Below are 19,481 nucleotides of genomic sequence, written 5' to 3' on the forward strand. Positions count from 1 at the left end.
AAGGTCAAACTATTTTCTGGAAAAGTATCGAGTTCCTAGTAAACAACACTTCATTATTTTGACATATAATGAAATTAAAAATAAAAAGATTTTAAAACTTTCAAGCCATTAAATTAAATCAAATATACATAACAATGGAGTTGCCAGTGTTGCACTCTAGTCATCAATATACAAGCCGTTTATGATTTGGACAATTCTAGCTTGTGTATGTTAGCGTTTATTTATAAGGTTCTGATAAAAGAGATCGAGTCTTCCAGCAGAAATCAAAATATTTAGACGTATTCAATCCATTTGTGACAAATTATGTCATATAATTTTGTATTCAATTATAATTTAGATTCGGTATCCAATATTTGGAGATTTAATGTAAACACTAATAGGCTTTCGACCCAGTTTTGAATGCAGCATGTAAAATGGTATACGTTGCCACAATGTATTGATGTACTCAAGGGATCCATTATGCACATTTTCAATTTGGTGAGCCTTTACAAACGCCTACGCGTCACGGTCATAATGAAAAATCGGTAAAACTGTAGCATCAGAAAGATTTAATGCCAAATCAATAAGGATATTCAAGTTATTTTTAATAGCACAGCAAATAGTTTTCTTTCTTTTGCTTATTCAACGATTTTGGAAAAAAGACACCGTGGAACTTGAGCTCATTACATATAGAAATATTTTCTCTATCTTTTTTTTTCTTTTAGCCTGATCCGTTTTGCGTATACTAAATATAACGATCTTTCAGACTGTGACACTTCCATAGTTTCCATCAAATTTCCACTATCTATCATCCTCTAACAAAGCATTCCAATAGAATTGGAAGGAGTCTTCATCAGTCCCGAATATCACTTTTTAGCTAGTACATACAACATTGAATTATCATGTATATTGGTTATCAAAATTTATTGAATCTGCTTTCACCCCGAAACATTGCTTGTTTTGCGAGAAAGGTTCCAAACCCTTACGAAACAATGATAATAACTCTGGTGAGAGATTTGTCCCTTTTGCCTAACTTTATACAACTTTGGAAATCGACCAGACGGTTCCCTGGCAAAATTTACAATGGATTTAATGCTTAGATCATTGTCAAGAACAATTCTTAAAACACTTTGTCAATCAATATTGTTTCTTAGTAACTTCGTCCACAATCCCTATCTGATACACACAATCAAAATCTTTGCTAACAAAGAGAAAGGACCAATATATTTCGTTTTCTGAAATTCGCTAATTCTATTGGGATTCATAGTGCAAGTATGCGATCCGTGAATGGGTATCCAGTGATCCAGTAATGGGTATCCATTGATCATTTAATGGGTATCTAGTGATCCAGTAATGGGTATCCAGTGATCCAGTAATGGATATCCAATGATCAGTTAATGGATATCCAGTGATCAGCTAATGGGTATCCAGTGATCAGCTTAATGGGTATCCAGTGATCAGCTTAATGGGTATCCAGTGATCCAGTAATGGGTATCCAGTGATACAGTAATAGGTATCCAGTGATCAGTTAATGGGTATCCAGTGATCAGCTTAATGGGTATCCAGTGATCCAGTAATGGGTATCCAGTGATCAGTTAATGGGTATCCAGTGATCAATTTAATGGGTATCCAGTGATCAGTTAATGGGTATCCAGTGATCCTTTAATGGGTATCCAGTGATCAGTTAATGGGTATCTAATTATGCGTCAACGGGTATCTAACTAAGTCCAGCTGAGATATCCCGCAGTATGTTGGGAAATCTAAGAAAAGGAACTTATAATGATGGTAAGAATAGCTGAGAATAATTTACCGAGGCGACCTAGAATAGTTCAGGGAGAGTCGGATCTCCACAACGCTTAAAGATAGGACTTGTGATTCCATCAGGCAAAGAATATGGTATTATTGCTGTCCTGCGTATCACGACGAGAAATGAAACGTAAGTTGGCATAATTATATATGTGATGTACTGGATCTATTAATTAATAACTGTATCGTTTGATGGTGTATTAATACATTCTTAAGGGCTTAATACAATTTGGGATAGCTTCCCCAAAGAAATAGATACATATTCCTATATCTGTTTTTTCGTGTTCGATCATGTTTATTTCTTTATTTTGGTGTAACAAGAGATTCAGACGAAAGCATACATACAGCACTTAAATAAAGGTAGTCGTATGTTAGAAAAAGGACGAGATGATTAATTTCAGGCAGACTGTGTGGCCTGATTTTGTTTGACTTATCTTCACACGAGAATAGTATATATCTCAAATAAACACTCCTACACCCTTAATTTTACGGAATCATTTATGTTACCCGCATTGTGAATGAATGTCAAAATCCGAAAAATTTGCTACAAGGATGCAGGTCTCGTAAATGCATCAACATTGATTCTAGTTTATAATCCCCATTTACAGTCTTAGTTTGATCACGTGGAATGTTAGCAGTAGATGAATTTTCGGAGTTATTTATCCTACCTGTAAAACCTGTAAAAATGATCTGTAAGTTTTGTATAGGGAGCGCACCAGGGACGTACCTTGCGTTCGAAGCTTAACTTGACCTATATCTTCTAAGGGGCCATCCATAAATGACGTCACGCGACTTTGGCCGAATGTTTACCCCTACCCCAACTCATCACACATTTTTAAAAACAAATTCCTTCCCCTCGTCACACATCGTCACAAATGCGTGACCCCCTCCTCCCCCCCCCCCCCCCAGGTAAGTGACGTAATTTATGGACGGTCCTTAACTACAACATTCCATCCTTCAAATTTAGCCTTGTCGGTCACTTTGTTTTGCCTGTACTCGCAAACATAACATACTAAATAGGTTTTACCACCGAAAGAAAAGGTCAGTGATTAATGATAAAGAAGAAAGGTAGTTTTCATAATAATGCACATAAGTGATTGGAACAATTTAATTTTAACTTAGGTTAAGCAAGAAAAACTTTAGTACAATTGTATGCTTCATAACTATTACTTTTTTCTTTCCTGATGTTACAGCTATATGGTCTTAAACTAAGTAAGAGAAAGAAGCAAAACCAATAAGGTTTGTAAAGCTTAACAAATAACTTTTTCTTTAAGTTATAAAATGAACCTTTAAGTGGGAACTTAGAGGTTTTGAATTAAATCCAAAATAACCCTAACACGTTTTACCCAAGTCCAAAAGAATCGAGTGTTCCGAATTATTTCCTGGTCCTGAATGTGCTAATATAGAAGCGGCTTTGAATGTGCTGAAGTGCCTACTGTATTGATGTATCACAATGGTAATGTCCAGAACTCCTTTGAACGAATTCACAATAACCCCTAAATGTTCCTTTAGTGAAGTCATATGAGAACTTTGTAATTTATATGAATAATCTAAATGGTTCCTCTCAAATTATATCTAAACACAACATTAAATACATATACACACTGATGTTAAAAGAAGACAATAAGAATTAATTATTTGTCCAGCTCTTCGGCTTTACAGGTCTGCGTTCTACACACCTATGTCGTAATACCTCATACGTGACATATTTCACAATTTCTCCTGTCGCAACAAAAGCCACCTGACTCCAGTGGGAATTACCTCAAACTTGTCGACAGTTTTTTGTTAGTAACATTGATTTTAAGACTAATTAACACCTACTTATAGCTCATATGTAATTGAAGTCACGCACCAAAAGTAAAAGACATAATATAGATATGCATAAAACCTGAATTCGATTATACTATGACCTTGAAAATAGATAATCTTAATTTTTATATACCAATTCTCTACAGAAGACGCATGCAACAATCATTTCGGTACATTTGCAGGGATTACCAGGCATTAACATTTGACGTTATACAACATGTGTGAGCATTACCAGGCATCAACGTTTAACGTTATACAAGTTTACATGGCATCGACATTTGATGTTTTACCAGTGTGAGCTTTTACCTTGTATCCACGTTTGACATTATACAAGTGTGGATTTTACCAGGTATCCAGGTTTGATGTTATACAAGTGTGGGCATTACCAGGTATCCACTTTGGATGTTATGCTAGTGCCTGCAGCCGTACAATGAATGAATATGGCGAATTCTTACCAGACTGTATGATATCACATTTGTATGGTTTTAAGCTAGCTAATTCATATGTGATAGTTTACTGTGATAACGTCACTTAGAATATTTCAAGGACAGGAGTACCAGTTCGGTACCCCAAGGAAAATATGTTATTTAGTGTTATGCGGCCTACAACACAATGATATTATTTAGTGTTTTGCGATACTACAACACCGAGAATGTTATTTAGTGTTTTGAGGTATTACAACAAGTTGACGTTATACATGTGTAAGCATTACCAAGATATTGTTTAGTGTTTTATGTCACTACAACACGTGGATGTTATTAGTGGTGGAGAGAATTGTACTAAAGTACCTTTCTCCAGGACACATCAAGGTGACTGACATGAGCTGATGCAGTGATAGGATTCGAACATATACCCTATCTAACCAGTAAACTACCGGGGCCTCAAGGTGAACTTGAAACACGAAACAATTAGTATCATTCCTAATAATTACTAAGAATCATAGGAAGCAAACATGACATTGTCTAATGGTTATGGTCTTGCACTTATAGGAAGCAAGCAGGACAATGTGTAGTGGCCATGATGCTATAATTACGAAAGCAGCCAGGACCATTTGTAGCGGCTATGGTCTTAGAATTACGGAAGCAAGCAGGACCGTGTCTAGTGGCTATGGTCTGAGAATTACGGATGCGAGAAGGAAGACCATATCTAGTGGCCATGGTCATAAAATTACGGAAACAAGTTTTTTTTCCTTAAATAATACATGTACTCGGGTTTCGTTTTTTATGTATAACGATACCCATGGGTGATATATATATATATATATATATATATATATATATATATATATATATATATATATATATATATATATATATATATATATATATATATATATATATATATATATATATATATATATTGTAAAATATTTCGAGACAGTGACGTTGGCTCATCCTATTCCGCACGTGCGAAGTGCTATCGATGGGAAAAACCGAATACTTCCAGCGCGCAGGTAATGTACGACTGCATCGTCTGTGTATAATGTCTCACCGTAAGACAAAATATTCACATTACGGAACGTCTTGTCAGTGAACGGTCTACTTAAGGACTTATACATCTTCAGCTGTAGAGGTATGTGCGTTATTTATTAATTTCTTGTGTATAAGTTATAACTATTGTACTACCACGTTTATTTTTGTATATTTTCTATGTAGCTTCGGCTTATGTAGTATAATGCAAATATTTTATATTCTTGTTTGTGACTTAGGAAGAGATTTATATTAGCAATGTAATGTTGAATTTTTTAGAAAGAATGATCCTTATCGGGCATGGGTAGGTTCACTTCTGAACCTGTTTATTGCTTCGTAATTATTGTGCCGATAATGTAATCTGAATTGCTTACCGGAAATAACGTCATTACGTTTTATCATAAATGCCCGTTTTATGCATAGTACACGGTGTTAGATGTATTTTCAGCTGATATGAGTGGCAACTGTAGAGCTAATCAGAGTCGACATGGTACCAGCTGTAGAGCTAATCAGAGTCGACATGGTACCAGCTGTAGAGCTAATAGAGTCGACATGGTACCAGCTGTAGAGCTAACCATAGACGTTGATCATAGCAGCTGTAAAGCTGAACCATAGCAGGCGTAGAGCTGATTGAACTATGTTGCTGGTCGAGCTGCGGGTGATCGGGCATTGCTGACCTATTGGTGGGCGCTGATTGCTTGATTGACCAAGGAATTGAATAGTTGTCGGTGACAACCTGGAATATTGACTGCGTGATTGACCAGTGTGACTGGTGGCCCATTTGTACTAATGATGGAGTGTGTTTGTGTTACTCCATGCATGTAATTTTTGCCGTGTGCTAATTTTGGGTTTGTTATACCCAGTGTTCTGGGATTCTAACGATTTTGTATGATATATGTCCATTTTTTCCATCATTTTTACTATCTGAGTAAAATACCTCATTTTTTCACTATTTGGGTGAATATATTTTACTATATGAGATAAAGTACATACTTCACCGTTTGAGTAAAACATATCATTCCTTTCGTCGTTGGAAATTACTGTGAATCATTCACATTTGTCCTTGTATTGTGTAAGGTCATTTATTTGTATTTTCATTTGTTGCATTATTAGGTTCGTGGGGATTATGTTAATTTGTCTAATATTTGGATCTTATACACGCACATATTAATCATAATTCTTTTCTCATTCAAGTCATTTATCTTTATACATTGTATTTTTATCACCATCAAAAGTGTTCTGTTCAAAATCCGAAATTCAGCCAGGATATCTTGTTACAACAATGATCATGGTCTCAACGTACCTGGAATGCATGTATATAGCATCTTTTAATACATGTATATAATCTCAACCTGCTGGAATACATGTATATAATCTCACTATATTGGAATACATGTATATAACTTCATTGCATTGGAATACTTGTATATAATCCAACTGAACTGGAATACATATATACAATCTCATTGTACTGGAATACATGTATACACTCAGTGTATTGACAAAAACGTCGTACAGAGTATTCTAGGATGATAAACCCTACGTCCGTCTTTATCAATATCTTCCCTTAAGGCTACGTGTCTATTCTACATAAAAGTTAACTTCACCATCATTACGTCAACGGAAGTTTAATATCAACATGTAGGACAAATTTCCTTCTTATATCAAAGACAACTTATTTATGCATGTTCGTTCCATAATAACGGTACGTTCTTTAGATGATTTCTAATTAATATTCCAAAATGTCCAGTTACAAATGTCAATAATGAGTCGTTGTAATGAAATAGGTAAATGCATTATATGGTTGCCTGGAAGCAATAACGAATTCATATTCATCCGGATATCATAAATGGGGAAGTGAAGTGGTCAAACAAGTGCAAGACTTAATTTAAACCATGCGATCGATCACTTTAACCACGCAACACAAAAGAAGGTCGTGACCTCGTCAATTCCGTTTATAAGAATAATTAGAGTTTACCGACTTGTTTTCAGACAACCTCTTCTGTTACCGCGAATCTCCTGAAAGCACTTTAATGTATCGATACATTAACCTGTGCATCATTGATAGTTTTATTTGCCCATTACCTTTTGCAATGAATGTCTGTATGCAGTCTATAACCTTGTCTCAAGAAAGACAAACGTCTACACGACCGATGTAGAGACATAAAAAGTAAAGGACGCGAAATACACATGGCTGATCGACATTACTACTTCATAGATACAGTAACAATAGCGTATGTGTGTGTGTGTGTTGGATTTTTAACGTAGCTTTAACAATTTTCCAGTCATATCGCTACGATGTCTGCAGTGTGATAGATCATAGCGATGTCTAGCACTGGGGCATCATGCCGCGGACACGTAGCATGATGTCCTGCCCAGTCACGTTATCCAACGTCCATTATCCATTACACCATGTCGACCAGTCCTAACACTAACCTCTTAATGCTCAGCGGCAGCTGTTAATACCATTTGTATAAGTCTTTGGTATGACTCCACCGGGGTTCGAACCCGCGACCTTCGGCATCCGAAGCGTATGCTCTAACCACTAGACCATCAAAGTTGTCAACAATGGCTTCAAAAACCACTATGCTAGAAGTCTGATCAACGATAAAAAAGTAATCTTAAAGTTAACTATGCTTTATATATATATATATATATATATATATATATAGTGGCTTTCTCTTCTTTAAGTAAAAGTTTTGGCTCCGTGTGTGATTAGGATTTGCTAACGTAGCTTTAACAATTTTTCAGTCATATGGCTACGATGTCTGTGTGACAGTTTATAGTGATATCTAGCACTGGGGCATCATGCCGCAGACATGTAGCATGATGTCCCACCCAGTCACATTATCCTGACACCAGGACGACCAGTCCTAACACTAACCTCTTAACGTCGAACGCCAAGCGAGGTAGCTGTTAGTACCATTTTTGTAAGTCTTTGTAAGCCCCAAAGAGCTTGTCAAATTCATTTTCTATTTTCTTCTACTAATACTACTACTACTACTACTACTAACAATAATAATACTAATACTAATAATAATAATAATAATAATAATAATAGTTTTGTATTTAATAATCATAACAGTGATGATAATGTGTGTGCGTATTAAGGTTAAATACCTGTAGATACTATTTTCCAATTAACATCTATTTCTTTTCAGTAGAATTGTGCCTTCTGACCAAATGAACAGCAACGCAAAAGCGACAAACGACTATGGTTTCTCACTACTGAAGTCCGTATCCCGAAAATGTATGTTCTAGTATATTTACGGAGCATACAACACGTTCATTTAAATACTGGCCATTCAGCCTTGAGAGAAGATATATTTTGCAACAATTATGCACACTTTTCTCATTCTCACACAGTTCTGCTTGGTTCAAAATTACGAAAGAAAAGTGTAAAACAGAAAGCAATCACTTCAAACTGTGAATCATTTGAAGGGCGGATACGCGTGCCTACGATTACAATTATAGATTTTGAATTGGCAACAAGACACGTGTATTTGAAGATACAAACATAATTCGAAATATTGTATGTTTTATTGTGAATGTGAAATAGATACTTAAGAAGAAATTAAAAAGATCAAAATATTGATTCAATATTAATACTGAAAATTATTATCTCTCGACTGCTGAGAATGTGCACACTCTAACAGCCTATTATCGTCACTATACGAAGAACGGAATGTCGGTCTTGTCTACTCTTCATGGATGTAAATAGCCTTTAAAAGAAAGTACCTTCCATAACTTTAGCAAGAAGAGTTCAAGATAAATGGGGCTAAATGCAGCTATATGGTTGTCAGACAGAAGCTTAGACCTGAACCAGTTGCTTTTAGCGCTGTGCAGTACACATAAAAAGAACAATCAGTACGTTCCCCTGACTGTAAATGAACAATTAGTACGTTAACTGGCTGTAAATAAACAATTAGTACGTTCCCTGACTATAAATGAACAATTAGTACGTTCCCTGACTATAAATGAACAATTAGTACGTTCACTGACTATAAATGAACAATTAGTACTTTCCTTGACTGTAAATAAACAATTAGTACGTTCCCTGACTATAAATGAACAATTAGTACGTTACATGGCTGTAAATAAACAATTTTTGTTCCCTTACTGTAAACGAACAATTAGTACCTTCCCTGACTGTAAATGAACAATTAGTACATTCCCTGACTGTAAAAATAAAAAGAATTAGCACGTTCCCTGGCTATAAATGAGCAATTAGTACGTTCCCTGACTATAAATGAACAATTAATACTTTCCTTGACTGTAAATGAGCAATTAGTACGTTCCCTGACTGTAAATGAACAATTAGTACGTTAACTGACTGTAAATGAACAATTAGTACGTTAACTGGCTGTAAATAAACAATTAGTACGTTTCCGGACTATAAATGAACAATTAGTACGTTCCCTGACTATAAATGAACAATTAGTACGTTACCTGACTGTAACTAAACAATTAGTACGTTCCCTGACTGTAAATGAACAATTAGTACGTTACCTGACTGTAAATGAACAATTAGTACGTTAACTGGCTGTAAATAAACAATTAGTACGTTTCCTGACTATAAATGAACAATTAGTACGTTCCCTGACTATAAATGAACAATTAGTACGTTACCTGACTGTAAATGAACAATTAGTACGTTACCTGACTATAAATGAACAATTAGTACGTTCCCTGACTATAAATAAACAATTAGTACGTTCCCTGACTGTAAATGAACAATTAGTACGTTCCCTGACTGTAAATGAACAATTAGTACGTTACCGGACTGTAAGTGAACAATTAGTACGTTCCCTGACTGTAAATGAACAATTAGTACGTTACCTGACTATAAATGAACAATTAGTACGTTAGCTGGCTGTAAATAAACAATTAGTACGTTCCCTGACTATAAATGAACAATTAGTACGTTCCTGACTATAAATGAACAATTAGTACGTTCCATGACCGTAAATAAACAATTAGTACATTCCCTGACTATAAATGAACAATTAGTACATTCCCTGACTATAAATGAACAATTAATACTTTCCTTGACTGTAAATGAGCAATTAGTACGTTCCCTGACTGTAAATGAACAATTAGTACGTTACCTGACTGTAAATGAACAATTAGTACGCTAACTGACTATAAATAAACAATTAGTACGTTACCTGATTGTAATTGAACAATTAGTACCTTACCTGACTGTAAATGAACAGTCAGTGCTTACCCTGACTGTAAATGAAACAGTACCAGATAAATCAAGCTAACAAAACAGGTAATCAGTTGTACTAGAAAAGACGGTAGTTATCAAGGTAATCAGGTGTACTTGAAAAGACGGTAAATATCAAGGTAATCAGTTGTACTTGAAAAGACGGTAGTTATCAAGGTAATCAGTTGTAGTTGAAAAGAAAGTGGATGTCATCCTCTTCCAAGCACAAGCCGGGAGCATAAGATAAATCCTCTTTTACCTGCAATTACCAGAGAAGTCTTTGGAACACTTTTTGTTGCCGTGAGTATTATTCTTCAGGATAAATCGACCCATTTATATTTATAACATCATTCAGAGAAAATGGAGGGGAAAAAAATAGGATAGTTGATTTTAACGTCAGCCACAACAATAACTACAACGAAGACGATGACAACGATGTGCATAATGTCCTAAATGTGGCGTGTATGCCTAAACTATACATCACAAGCAAGACAAAAACAAATGTCATTCGATCGATAATGGATGGCATGCTTTGGCTCATCGATATGTATCATCAACTGTTCCTTGTAAAAATGCCTGCAAAGAAATCTCTCCAACATCAAAAGTATCAAAGAAGTATTGGCAAGCCTTCGCAACTATTTTGCACTACCCAGTCATAATAATCGAGACTTAGTTCGTATTAGTATCTGCTACAGACGCATGCCAGTCACTAGAAAGGTATACAGTAGCGCATAATGGGACAAAATAAACATATTAATTTAGGTGTAGGGCATAATGGGGACAAAATAAACATTAATATTGGTGTTGGGCATAATGGGACAAAATAAACCTATTAATTTAGGTGTTGGGCATAACGGGACAACCTAAACATATAAATATAGGTGTAGGGCATAATGGGACAAAGTAAACATTAATACTGGTGTAGGGCATAATGGGACAAAATAAACGTATTAATTTAGGTGTAGGGTGTAATGGGACAAAATAAACATATTAAGATAGGTATATGGCATTATGGGACAAAGTAAACATTAATATAGGTGTAGGGCATAATGGGACAAAGTAAACATATTAATATAGTTGTAGGGCATAATGGGACAAAGTAATCATTAATATAGGTATATGGCATAATTGGACAAAGTAAACATTAATATAGGTGTAGGGCATAATGGGACAAAATAAACATATTAATTTAGGTGTATGGCATAATGGGACAAAGCAAACATAATAATTTAGGTGTAGGTCATAATGGAACAAAATAAACTTAGTAATATAGGTGTAGGGTATAATAGGACAAAATGAACATTAATATAAGCTTAGCGCATAATGGGACAAACTAAACATATCAATATAGGTGTAGGGCATAATGAGACAAAGTAAAGATTAATACTGGTGTAGGGCATAATGGGACAAAATAAACGTATTAATATGCATTTTCGTGGATAATACAGTTCGCCATAAAATTTGTACAATAAATAAACTGTTATTTGGTCAACTCTTTTAAGACCAAACAGAAACAAGAATGGGTACGTGTTAATGTACATACATGTTTAACAATACACCACAGAATATTGACTCTCTAATGCCCCCACCCCACCCCCCAAAAAATACATACGTAAATAAATGTTCAAATCTTTAGAAGAGGAATGATTGGATTAAATATCAACACGTATTTTTACAAACAGCATGGACTAAATTCGAGTGAGCAGTAATTTGTTGAGGACTGATAGGTAGTCACTATGAAATGGCTGACGAATCTTATTTTGTCACTATAGAAAGGTCGAGGACTCTTAGTTATTCACTATAGAAAGGTTCAAGACTATTAGGCAGTCACTAGAGAAAGGTTAGGGAATCTTAGATATTCACTGTAGGAAGATTAAATACTGCTAGTCACTAGATAAAGGTTCTGTTTTAATGTAGAAATATGTCACCACTCAATCGGAATATGAAAAGGTTTAAATTCAGGTGAATCTGTGCCAACAGAGCTAGTTTCTTAATACATTTGTCAATATGTCTTAATACATTTGTAAATATGTCTTAATACATTTGTCAATGTATTTATCAATCATAGAGTATGTATAACCAGAATATATGGATTACAAAAAGATGCAACCAGGATAAAAATTCAGATGATAATAGATCTTTGTATAGAAAATAAATATCCATTTAATACAGCATTATAAAATCCAGAAATATAAATCCTCACCACCATATTCAATTTATCATCAGCCCAATCCCCACGACCATACGCAATTTATCATTAGTCCAATCCCCACGACCATACGCAATGTATCATTTGTCCAATGCCCACAATCATACGCAATTTATCATTAGCCAGTCTTCACGACAATTGGTCAGGCCAAATCTCCGCGACCATACGAAATTTATAATTAGCCAATCTTCACTACAGTATGAAATTTGTCATTGGCCAATCCTCACGACAACATTCAATTTGTCATTGGCCCAATCCCCACAACCATACGCAAGTTATCATTAGTCCAATCCCCACAACCATAAGCAATTTATCATTAGCCATTCTTCAGGACAATTTGTCAGGCCAAATCTCTGCGACCATACGAAATTTATCATTAGCCAGTCCTCACTACAGTATGCAATTTGTCACTGGCCAATCCTCACGACAATATTCAATTTGTCATTGGCCCATTCCCCACAACCATACGCACTTTATCATTAGCCAATCCTCACGACAATATACAATCTGTCAGGCCAAATCGCCACGGCCTTACGAAATTTATCATTAACCAATCCTCACTACAGTATGCAATTTGTCATTGGCCAATCCTCACTACAGTATACAATTTGTCATTAGCCAATCCTCACGACAATATGCAATTTGTCATTGGCCCAATCCCCACAACAATATGCAATTTTTCATTTGCAATCCAATGATTAGCAGGTTAATGTATGATATTTGCGATGCAATATTAGGTCACATTGATTCATAACCTTCTCCTCAGTCCCCATCCGTATCTCATTGGAATGACCCGTTATTCTTCTCTAGTCCAGATTGAAGCGGAGGGCTATCCTGAACAATGTGTCGGGTGATATTTGACATATATTGTGACGGTGGTGTGTGGGAGATTTATGTGTTATGTGAGATCGCTTCCCTACTCCGTATGGTTTTTGGTCATCGTTATCTTGAGAACGATTGACCATAGTTTTATCGCCCGGACCAAGTAATTAATAACATAAAATATGAAATTAAGGAATGAAATAAAAGAGATATAGAATAGAACAACACGAGCCCACGTGTGTAAAATATAACAATATAATCGAATTACATAAACAAAATGACACTTGAATGGTTCGATTTCTTTCAGAAATGGAGTTAAAAGCATTATGCGAAATTCATGTAGCCGTTCGGCTACTGAAATAACAAATTTTATCATATCATCGAGTGACAGGTCAATCGCCGATTGCCTGGCATGACAGCATCACCAAGTACTTCCGGTCTTTCCCAAAACACCACTGGTGATCGATCGGCGTTTCCCCCCACCCCCCACCCCTCTCTCTCTCTCTCTTTCTCTCTATAGCTCTCCGTTCAAACCTCTTCGGATTATCAAATAGTATTTGCGGACTGCGCTCTTTCCTATTGTGCAGTCAGAGGTGAGGAGCTATTTTCTTTCTCTTTGAAAAATAAACTATAACACCCAACCTAAATGCATTTCAGATTTGTCTTCTCCTGGGCTCAACAAATAGTCTCACTCTCTTTGCGTCAGATATCGTCTACACAAATCAACAGAACTAATTATATCCTTCTCTGGTTTCGGATGTCTTCTAGAACCCTTATCCCTTTGACGATTTAAAACGGGAGAACACTTTCTGCTCTCCGGAGTCAAGACTTCCCCTTCGGCAGAAAAACTTGGACTGATTTATTCTACGAGAGAATCTCATAATTCAGTCTTGGAACACAAACCCTCATTTAGCTTAGCCAATCAGGATTACTACTTTATCTGCCATAATTCTTATCGATCCCATATAAGTTATAAACTTCTTTTTAGTCCGCCTTTATTAATAACTTTATTGGAAAATATCATTTTATGACACCTGTTTCAAATGGCCAGAAACTTTCTAAAATATTCTCACCTGGTGCATGTCACTTTCAACAATTTAGCGCGTTGACTCATGTTAACATCGCGCCCCTGTCTGTTCTAACTGTTAAACACCCGGGGCATAATCAAAACTCAGTTCATGCTCCCTAACATACCAGATTAATTATTACAAGTTGCCAACTGATAAAGATCCTAGTCAATACATTAAGCTTAATGTATATGTGTCGTATTGGCAAAGAAAGAAAGAACTTTGACATTATTCTACAGACAAATTATTCTACAAAATTGTGTATTATTACATACATGCTGCAGCCGTCACCAGCTTCTTTGCTTCAAAACCTGGACAAAAGCTGTTGATTTCTGTTCTTTCATGCAGATCTTTATTTCTAATCCTGACAATGCCAATAATCTTATTCAGACACTTGTTTTGAAATGTTTCAAGCTTTGTGATAACCATAATGCTATATTCCAACATTCTCAGCCGTAAAGCATCACAAAAGGCATATTGCTTTGGCAAATCCTCAGCTTGGTTTTGAGTCAATTTTGGTTTCTCTTCCATGTACATTTCAGCATACCGAAGGTTTCGCGGTATATGAGTTCATCTACCTCCTCAGTTGGTTATTTATTCCTAGTGATATAATCCCTCGTTTTGTGCTTTTATTTCACTACCATGATCCATACAAACTTTTATCCAATTAAGAAATTTTAGTCTTAGAAAAGGATTCCCAGCATTGTAATAAAGATTTAACATGCCATTTGTCAACAAATTCCTATATGCAAATAAAGAAACAAATGTATCAAACATGACTAAATTAAGTATATGAACGTATTAAATAGTAACAAAATGTAGAATTAATTACTCATAGCAGTATGAAATACTCATATAAATTCGCCCTATCATACCACCACCACCCCAACAAACATAAAAAGCAAGTTTCAAAACCAAATTTAAGATTTTCATTACACTGTTCTTCAGGACAAGTGAGATCACCTCATATTGTGAAAAGTGAGATGATCATATATTGTGACAAGTGAGAACATCACATACTGTGACAAGTCAGAATATCATATATTGTGACAAGTGAGATCATCTCATGTTATGACAAGTTAGAAGATCACATATTGTCAGGTTCTAAGATCTTCCAGTGAAAACAAGTAGAAAACGCTCGAGTGATAAACCATATGAAACTTGTACGTCCAAACCATTGGCTACGATAAATGAATCTTATCTAACTCTTTACCACCAGTTTTATCTGATATACTCAAACCTTCGCAGGAACCGGGATAGACCCAGATAAGTTTGTTCCTGACCCACTGTACCGTTGTAATCACATTATGGCGAAGGAACCAAGTTAAGACCGCAAATGAATAATTCTGCACGTAAGATTCCAAAATCAAGCATCATAAGAATGAAAAGTACGATTTTTAAAGTAATATTTTAAAACTAAAGTACCATTTCAAAAATCTTTTCTTAATTTTACATCCTAGTCTTGGTTTCTCCCCCCCCCCCCAACAAACAAACAACAAATTTGTTCATTTCGTCCATAAACCGATTAGTTAATACTTTTGTAAATGCTCCTGCCATGTAAAATAAAATTGGAGCTGGGAATATTTACTTCCATTGATGAAAACTGGAATGTTTTACACAAAAACCCACATGTGCCAGGTTTTAATTTGGTAATATAAGCGATATATAAAGTGATACTAGCATCCAGCATAACAATGTGTGGCCTTTGCCCAGTGTTAGCATGTTATCTTTGATTCAGAAACAAGCCATGACAATAACGGTTACATGAACTGCCTTAGTGCACGTGTTCGACAACCTTGACCTATTTGTAACTGCCTTAGCGCATGTGTTCGACAACATTGACCTATTTGTAACTACTCTAGTGCATGTGTTCGACAACATTGACCTATCTGTATCTGCCTTAGTGCATGTGTTCGACAACATTGACCTATCTGTAACTGCCTTAGTGCATGTGTTCGACAACCTTGGCCTATTTGTAACTGCCTTAGTGCATGTGTTCGACAACATTGACCTATTTGTAACTGCCCTAGTGCATGTGTTTGACAACATTGACCTATCTGTAACTTCCTTAGTGCATGTGTTCGACAACATTGACCTATTTGTAACTGCCTTAGTGCATGTGTTCGACAACATTGACCTATCTGTAACTGCCTTAGTGCATGTGTTCGACAACATTGACCTATTTGTAACTGCCTTAGTGCATGTGTTCGACAACGTTGACCTATTTGTCTTATACCCACAATAATATACGTGTAAATTTAGTGATGGAAATGATAATAGTACTTGTTTGCGATCAATTCGTCGAATTGCTTTCTCCAGTACATTGATTCAAGTAGTGGTGGAAACGATAAGTTAAACGTGTTTGTTATCATTACTTCGTCCCGCGTGCTCCATTAGACTGACAAAAGCAAACGTTAACCATCAAATCAAAGTAATGTTATATTAGAAATGACAATTTACTGTGGATGAGATACATGTAGTAACAGTGTTAACTGATTTATTCTAACTGTCTATAAATCAAAAACTACAAAGTATCGCCTTGTTTTATCGTCAACCATGTTTGCGATATACAACTACGAAAACCTAAGAGCTACCTGTATTCCGTATTGGCTTTAACATCATTGCTACTCTAGTACTGCAGTGGTGGATATAGGGATTTAGTATTTCATACTCTGCGTGTTATGCTGGCTGTCAGGACTTTTTGAAGAGAAAAAAATATCACAGAGAAGACCTACAATGACAGTAAAGATCTAAATAAAGCTAAATCTAATTCAACCCCTGTACGGTCTTAAATCAGCATCGTTCCGTATGGCAATGTTTAAATTTAGTTGATAATTATTACAATGCACAATAATTATCATTATTCTTTCCTTCTTTCTTTCTTTCTTTCTTCCTTCCTTTCTTTCTTTCTTTCTTTCTTTTCTTGTTCTTTTTTTCTTTCACACATAAATAAATACACAGATACATTCATAGATAAATGCATAAATGTATTCATACATACATTCACACGCACACACACACTATATATATATATATATATATATATATATATATATATATATATGTGTGTGTGTGTGTGTGTGTGTGTGTGTGTGTGTGTGTGCTTTGCAAAGAGGAGGGCAATTAGTGGAGTTTTCAACAGCTTGGAACTAATCTTTCCATAATTTACAGACTGCGGGAGGTATCGTCGGACTGATTGATTCATTGATTGATTGCGATTTATATTAATAAATTACAAAATATTAATCACTTCTAACGCGAGCGTTATTAGAACAATCTCTCTCACACACACAGACAAAACATATTTGCTTTTAGATCTAATGATATTTCGTCTAACTAAGAATGCATTGATCAACAAACACGATGCTGGAGTCAGAAATATTAACATCTTCAGATCGATTGTGTCTACACAAGACAGCTTTATTTCCGTTTTAACCTTGTATCAGAGTCGTATTCTTTCATGCAAAGTCACCCTATATGATCAAATGCAGAACACAATATTCCCAAAAATCGACGCTGGTGTCTATTGCAAAATCTCCTACCAGGAAATAAAATTCACTTCATACTAATATCTGATACAACCATGAATGTCAATTTTTGTTCTTTGAAATACCAAGGACGTGATTTTAACAATAGCTTAGAGATGTACAGATCTTTAACGTTATAATACCGGAACGACAGATTTACTTCTTTTCAAGCCATTATATATGTGTGTGAATGTAAGTCGTACAGGTCACAGACACCTAATTCAAATTCCATGTACCTAAATAGTAGTGTTACCTTTCTAACAGTAAGACTTTGACAAAGGGAGACAATCTGGAATAATTGCACATGATCCTGGTAGATAAAATACATTCCATATTGGTGTATTCCAAAGCTAGTAACTCAACGTCACTGAACGTGGTTTCATAAAATATAATGAAAGGTGTTTACGTACAGTGATTTCCAGACGTTGGTATGAAAGGCTTGCATGTACATTGATTACCATAAAAAAGCAGGTGTGGTAAATGTCATAAAGGTGCGCGTGTACAGTGATTGCCATGGCAGATGTTGATATGACAAGTGTGTTTATACAGTGATTGCCGTAGAAAAGATAAGTGTGGCAGATGTTGATATGGCAAGTGTGTTTGTACAGTGATTGCCATAGAAAAGGCATGTGTGGCAGAGATTGGTATGAAAAGTTTGTACAGTGATTGCCATAGAAAAGGTAAGTGTGGCAGATGTTGATACGACAATTTTGTCTATACAGTGATTGCCATAGAAAAAGTAAGTGGGGCAGATGTTGATATGGCAAGTGTGTTTGTAGAGTGATTGTCATAGAAAAGGCATGCGTGGCAGATGTTGATATCACAGCTGTGTTTATACATTGATTGCCATGGAATAGGTAAGTGTGGCAGATGTTGATATCACAGCTGTGTTTATACAGTGATTGTCATAGAAAAGGTAAGTGTGGCAGATGATGATATGGCATGTGTGTGTTTATCATGTGATTGCCATAGAAAAAGCATGTGTGGCAGATGATGGTATGAAAAGTGAATTTGTACAGTGATTGCCATAGAAAAGGTACGTGTGCCAGATGTTGATGTAACAAGTGTTTGTACAGTGATTGCCATAGAAAAGACATGTGTGGCAGCATTGATATGACAAGTGTGTTGGTACAGTGATTGCCATAGAAAAGGCATGTGTGGCAGATGTTAATATGACAAGTGTGTTCATATAGTGATTGTCATAGAAAAGGTAAGTGTGGCAGATGTATATATGGCAAGTGTGTTTGTCAAGTGATTGCCATAGAAAAGGCGTGTGTGGCAGATGATGGTATGAAAAGTGAGTTTGTACAGTGATTGCCATAGAAAAGACATGTGTGGCAGCATTGATATGACAAGTGTGTTGGTACAGTGATTGCCATAGAAAAGGCATGTGTGGCAGATGTTGATATGACAAGTGTTTTACAGTGATTGTCATAGAAAAGGTAAGTCTGGCAGATGTAGATATGGCAAGTGTGTTTGTCAAGTGATTGCCATAGAAAAGGTATGTGTGGCAGATATTGATATGAAAAGTGTGTTTGTACAGTGATTGCCATAAAAGGGCATGTTTGACAGATGTTGGTATAA

General features: G+C 35.7%; 1 protein-coding gene across 2 annotated transcripts in view; it reads right to left on the reverse strand.

Moving 5' to 3' along the window:
- Positions 1-19,481, reverse strand: part of LOC149790200 (uncharacterized) — a 282,290-nt gene that overhangs the window by 71,542 nt on the left and 191,267 nt on the right. The gene's annotated exons all lie outside the window — the stretch shown is intronic.

Source organism: Sinohyriopsis cumingii, chromosome 10, assembly GCF_028554795.1.
Source record: "Sinohyriopsis cumingii isolate HCF-2022 chromosome 10, ASM2855479v2, whole genome shotgun sequence".
Classification (NCBI taxonomy): Eukaryota; Metazoa; Mollusca; class Bivalvia; order Unionida; family Unionidae; genus Sinohyriopsis; species Sinohyriopsis cumingii.